Consider the following 5695-nt stretch of genomic DNA (forward strand, 5'->3'; position numbering starts at 1 on the left):
TTTGTTTCTCCCCAAAAGATAACATGTAGCAGTCCTATATGCCTGTTTTATTTGAAAAGCAATACTAGCACAATCTGTGAGGCATAAACACACACACATTCCTTGCTACTTCATTGACTAAAATAACCTTGGTTTTATTTTTCCAGGGTTACAAGCAGTGTGACAATTAGATGATTGTATGTTCTCTTGGGGAATTTGTCCCATCAGTGAGTAGTGTGTGCTATTTTAACCCTTTTTTTCCTCCATTTTTTTCTGTGAATTCAAAATAGGTCTACTGAAGAGTGGGTGGGATCATAAGAAGGCCCTTTGGTATGTCCACTGTGGTATCATAGCCATGCCAGCCATTGATCCAATGTATGTGGGATTAACTAAATTTGCTCTATCTTGTATTACTCTATTCTCCCACAAGAGTAAGTAGTTTCAGACCTGCTGCCCTCACTGTTGTTGACTGTTGGGATCACAATAATATGAGGATTTGTTCTTCCTTTTCTAGGAAGGTAATGGTGTATGTATGAGGAAACCTTTCCCAGGTTTCTTTGGCACTATCATGAGCAACTTTGCTCAGCACTCCATCAGGAGTGCTGAGCACTATTCCACTTTCTATCTATTCCATAGATAGAAAGCTATCACCCTAAGAAATTCTTGTTGCTTGCATAATTTCTGGACCTTCATGGTCTACAACATCGCTCTTACAGTATCATAGCTTATTTAGGTACAGTTTCTAAACCAACCATCTAATGGTATGGGAGACTTGAGCTTTGTTTAGTGTTCTAGACTACATAGTTGATGTGGAGAAAAGGAAAACCTTCATTCCCTCTCCCTAATGGTGAAGCTAAACACATGTCACTTCTAGATATGATCTAGTTACAGTGATAGAAGTTATAATATAGAGATGCTCCCTCATAGGAGACCAAGGGAGTTGAGAATCAGGAGATGGTTCTTTAGTCAGGTAGCAGTGAACTAGTGTAGTTCCCCTCACACCCTCCCTCCCCCCAGCTTGGCAATATAAATCTGTGTCTATGGCTGAATCATCAAATCTCTCCAAATCAAATTGGAGGCTTCTGATTCGATTTGGAAAGATTAATATGGGTCTCCTGATTCAATTCAGATTCAGAGATTCAGCCACCAAATCAGGCCAAATCTTCTCCGAATTGAATCAGCAAACAAAGCTTCACACAGCCCTAGGAATTATCCACTAGTAAGAATACACCTTACAGAGTAAAATTGTTCATTGCCAAGGAGCATGCTAATGGAGAGAGAGCAAACAAGTAAATGGTAGTAAGTGTAGAAGACAACATATATGCAAATGTGCTGCATCTGGAAAGCTGTTTTAACTGTAACAAGAGGAACCTTTTCTCCAGGTCCCAAACACCAAAACTTCAAGTGCATACAGTGGAAAGCATACCAGAAGAATGTTATATAGATATGGTTGTATCAAGCAAAATCAATGAGAGGGACTAGATTTTCCAGTAGAAATGCAAGGAACAATGGTTTCATTTTAATTGAACACTGGAGCTCAGAACATGAACATAGAAAGTGAAAAGTGAGAACAAAAATGAGTTAAACGTCAAAATAACTGGCTGTTCAAGAACAAGTGTACCAGTGAAAGGGACATGCATCCAGTATAAAAATAGAGTGTACAAACTCCCATTCATTGTGGTATGTAGGGAGGTGACACCAATTTGGGTTCTGGCAGCTTGAAAGAAACTGAATCTAGTTAACTGTGTGCTTGCAGTATGAGAAGGCAGGACATTCATGTCTCCTGGGTGCTTGTACACATGATGATGTGGCCATGTACATGTGATGAAAAGTGACGAGAAATTGCCATTTGTCTAAAATAATGGCATCGCCATATATGTGTGCATGATTTTTTTTGTGTCAATTTTTTTGAGCATGGCAACTTAGACCACCTCTGAAGTATTTTAGTTTGGTTGTGGCAAATAGTCCCATTGTGGACAAGAAATCTGTCATGTGTACATGTCATACAGCTCCTGTCGCTTCCCCGCGCTGCCCTGGCAACAGGCAGCTTGCCTCTGGGGCAGTGCAGGAAGGTGGCAGGAGGGTGGCTGGGTGTGCTGGCAGCTGGATCCTCCCAATTAATCCTCACAATTAAAAACATACCAATTAAAAACCCACCATTTTCAATTTAGGGGAACTAAACCCCACTCATGTGTACAAGCACCCCTGGTGTTCCTTTTGGTTGCCCAGTCTAAAGCTGAACAGTCTTCTTAGGAAGAAACCAATTACTCCAGAACACAGGAAGTAACCAAGTCCTGAATGGGAAGAAATGTACCAATGGACACAAATGCAAATACTCTCATGCAGAAAGATGAAATCTGTCTCAGTGGTCTGTAGCTAATGAACTTTGTTCCATGTGCAAAAGCACAGCTGTCAAAAGTGAAAGTCAATCAGATCTCATGATAAGGGCTTGAATCTATCAAGACTTTGAGGAAATGATTCCCACTTAAAACAAAACAGAAATTTTATCTGAAATTGTTGCTCTGAAAAGGGAGAGCAATGTCCAAAAATACTCACAGAGACTTGTCAAAAAAGCTGCAGACAAGGGGAAATAGGAAAGCAAAGACTCATTCTGTAGTGGTGTGCTAATAATCTTTCCTTTGTAGATGGATATTAATTAATTTTTGTTAATTGATTTTTGTAGATATTAAGAAGGAAGATGTAATGAAGTTAAAATTTAGAGATGGTCCCTCACAGAAGAATGAAGAATTTGGGAACTGGAAGATCGTCCCTCTGTCAGGAACAATTTGCTGGCTGGTTGAAGACAAAGGGTCTGCAGAGGTTGCCTAGTGGTCCTCAGTTAAAGTTTGTTCTTTGTTTTTTCTCATTCATATGATATCTGTACTTGTTGAACCCAATGATCATTATACTTGTTGGGGTGGGGAGCTCACATAAATCCTCTTTTAGTGATGGAAACTATGATGTATTGTTCATAAGCTATTATATGTGGCACCGTTTCTTTAAAGGTTGTAACTTTGTATGCCTCCTCAAGCAACTTGTTTGTTTTTAGTTTGGGTCCCTGTTCAGAAAAAAACAGTTAGTCTAAGCTAGTTTAAGCCCCAATATTAGTCTTATTGTTGAACATTTTCTAGCAGATCCCAGAGAACTGAGGAATCCTTGTTTGTAATACATTTTGGGCCTGGGTTGACCATGCCCTCAGTCAAAATAGCACAAGCAGTGTTGGCTCAGAAAATGTTTGTCAGTTTCAGCGTATTTCACCTGGTTTATATTTCATCTCTCCCCTCACAGTCCTAAGAAAGGCTGCTTGCTGGTAAGGGATCACTTGATCCTAACTACTGTTGACCAGTCTAGCTGGCTTCCCTTGTGGACTTGCTGATGCTCCCCAAGGGGCAACAGTCCCTCTGACATCTTACCAATGCTGTTGTCAGCAGCTATCTGTTATACCCTAGATCCAGATGCCCTAAAAGTCTCAGCCCCATTTATGAAAGGACGATCCTGCAGAAGCTGAATATTTTGGATAGGCTAGCCTAGCTTGTACAAAGATGCAGGCATCTCTGTGGGTAATTCTATGACCTGTGAGATACAGGAAAAATCAGCAGGGCTAAGTACAGACAGTGAAAAGGCCCAAGGATGAATTGATTCAATCTTTGCAAGTTAGTCTAAGCAACATACATTGAATCTATAAGCAAGTGAATAGACATTCACTTTTAGAAATGCAGCCACATGCCTACAGTGGCCCGGGCCAAAAGCTGGGGGGCATTAGAGTATGTCTCCCATATTAGCTGGAGCAGACAGCATGGGGCAAAGCTAGCCTACCTACCCCACAAAGTGGAGTTTGTGGGGGAGGTGCGAAGCAGGGTTTGCGAGGAAGGTGCAAAGCATGCTGGGATGCTGGGGTATTGTGAGTTAACTTGAATCTGATGGCTGTGGTGTTCACTTTTGGCCTTGAAATCTAAAATGAGATTTATGGGGTTGGCCTAATGTTAAGCTACTTTCCTAAAGGGGTTTGGAGAAGGGATTGAGCATTTTCAAACCATTTCTGTTAGTCCTAGCAGATTACATCAACAAGGAAGAGTCTGCTGTTTAATACTGGATTTTTTTGAGATCTGAAAATATTCTGTATATTTTACATATATCTAGGGATAAAGATAGTTGGGCAGTTTTTTTTGGGGGGGGCGGTTATTAAAAAAATCAAAATGAGGTGTATGCAGACATCTGTGTATGCTCCCTTTCTTCGTAATATATAAATTGGAGGCTACTTTACATGTAAAAGTAAAATCTAGAATGTACGTTTATTGGACTATACTCTCAGCAGATGTCAATCTACATCGTTCCAGTGACTCCAGTGGAACTATGCCAGCTGAGATCTGAGGGAGTGTATTGTATAGGAAAATGTTACAGGAAGGTATATTCATTCACGAAACAAAATTGAATGCCTTTCAATCCGTCTTCACCCTCTGCCCTCTAGAATAAACTGTAGCTAATTATATTGATTCAGTTAAAAAAAAAATGCACAAACTGTGTATTTACTGTAGGAAACATTATTTGGGTTGAGAATATATTTTCCGTGCGTCTTTACCATTCTTCCTCATGCCTGCTGTCAGAAATGTATCAGAATACAAAAGAGAGGCTAATTGACAAGTCTGGAGGTTGAAGGTATACTGTGACCTGAAATAAGGACTGTTCTCATAATGAGAGACAGCTGAAAGATTATGTACGTAGATCCACTAAAATAGACTCTCTGGCTCTTTTTCATGAGCCAGCAGATGGTAGCAGAGTCTACAGATCTCTGAGAAGGCAAATGTACATTAAATACCATAACTGCCCTCATTCATTTGCCATTCATCTTCACTTGTCAGCCTCTTCATAAGTGCCTTCTGTAGTGTTGACCCTGAAATTGCATCATTTAATCTGTAATCATATATTGCCAACATTTCTCCTTTTTATTGCTTATCAACTGCATTAATTCGGCTGCACTGTGGACGACCAATAGCTTTAGGCAACTCTCTGTAGAAAAGAGATATTCATAAAATGTAACATTCAGAAGAGGAAGAGCTGACATGCCTAAGATAAAGGGAAGAATCTTAAAAAAGGAAAAACGAGTGAGGGCAAAGATAAATGTGGGGACTGATATTTCTGCGCTCTCCCCTTCCCACCCCCCCAACCCATCTGGAACGTATTTTGAATTCTAAATGGCTTGCTAGTATTGATGATATCATTTTAAGTGAAACCAGTGAGCTTAGTCCCTTACATAAGAAGGTAGATGGGCACTGTAGACCTTGCACTGAAGACTTCATCATCTGAACAGTGATGTGTCACTGGGACACCCAGAAGAAGGTTTGGTCAGAATTCTATGTCAGTCATAAAAAGTTGGATAGGTGGGAGCATTTCTAATGAAGTGGGATTCCTGAAGAAAATAATGTTGTGGAGGATTTGGAAGAAGAGAACAAGTATTTGTTAGGGCTGTGCAAAGCTTCTGGTGCCGATTCAATTTGGAGGAGATTCGGCATGATTCGGTGTCCGAATCTCCAAATCCAAATTGAACCAGGGGACCAGTGAAAAGGTCCGAATCAATTCAAAGCTCTCCAAATCAATTGGGAAAAGATTCGGAGAGCTTCGGTGATTCGGGTAGTCCCCGCTGGCTGCAGCAGGGAGCTGGACTGGGACTCCGAGTTGGTAAGTAGGGGGTGGGGGAGGGGAGGCTGGAGGAGGGGGG

General features: G+C 40.8%; 1 long non-coding RNA gene across 2 annotated transcripts in view; it reads left to right on the top strand.

Moving 5' to 3' along the window:
- LOC112551084 overlaps positions 1-4144 on the top strand; it is a 24542-nt gene extending 20398 nt beyond the window's left edge. Inside the window, exons 2-3 of one of the 2 annotated variants that reach the window (XR_003095228.1) lie at positions 147-206; positions 2663-4144. This is a non-coding gene — a long non-coding RNA (uncharacterized LOC112551084). The remainder of the gene's footprint in view (positions 1-146; positions 207-2662) is intronic. The other variant, XR_003095227.1, reaches the window with a different exon arrangement.
- The last annotated feature ends 1551 nt before the right edge of the window (positions 4145-5695 follow it).

This window comes from Alligator sinensis, unplaced genomic scaffold (assembly GCF_000455745.1).
Source record: "Alligator sinensis unplaced genomic scaffold, ASM45574v1 scaffold832_4, whole genome shotgun sequence".
Classification (NCBI taxonomy): domain Eukaryota; kingdom Metazoa; phylum Chordata; order Crocodylia; family Alligatoridae; genus Alligator; species Alligator sinensis.